Source organism: Limulus polyphemus, unplaced genomic scaffold, assembly GCF_000517525.1.
Source record: "Limulus polyphemus unplaced genomic scaffold, Limulus_polyphemus-2.1.2 Scaffold3937, whole genome shotgun sequence".
In the NCBI taxonomy this organism is placed as follows: Eukaryota; Metazoa; Arthropoda; class Merostomata; order Xiphosura; family Limulidae; genus Limulus; species Limulus polyphemus.
The window spans coordinates 1139-1480 of NW_013669547.1; positions in this window are offsets into that span (position 1 = coordinate 1139).

Below are 342 nucleotides of genomic sequence, written 5' to 3' on the forward strand. Positions count from 1 at the left end.
AATGTCCTGTAAAATTAAGAGATTTTGTTGTATTTTAATTTTGTGTTTGTAAATTCTGTACATTTAATCAAGTTATTATTAATTATCTATTGGTTTAATATAAGTGGCTATATAAGGAAGGGACAGTGTTATGATAGCGAAAGTTACGTGGCGCTGGTATCGTACCTGAAGTCCGAGTTTTGTTCGAGATGCCCTTATCTTTAGTATATAAGCCTGGCAGAGAAAGCCAACGGAAAATAATAAAGTGTGTTTTGTACTCGTCGAGAGCGAAATTATCAAGATAGTGAATCGCTGTGATTTATAGCGTGTATTATAAAAGTAGTTAAGTTTAAAGTGACGAAA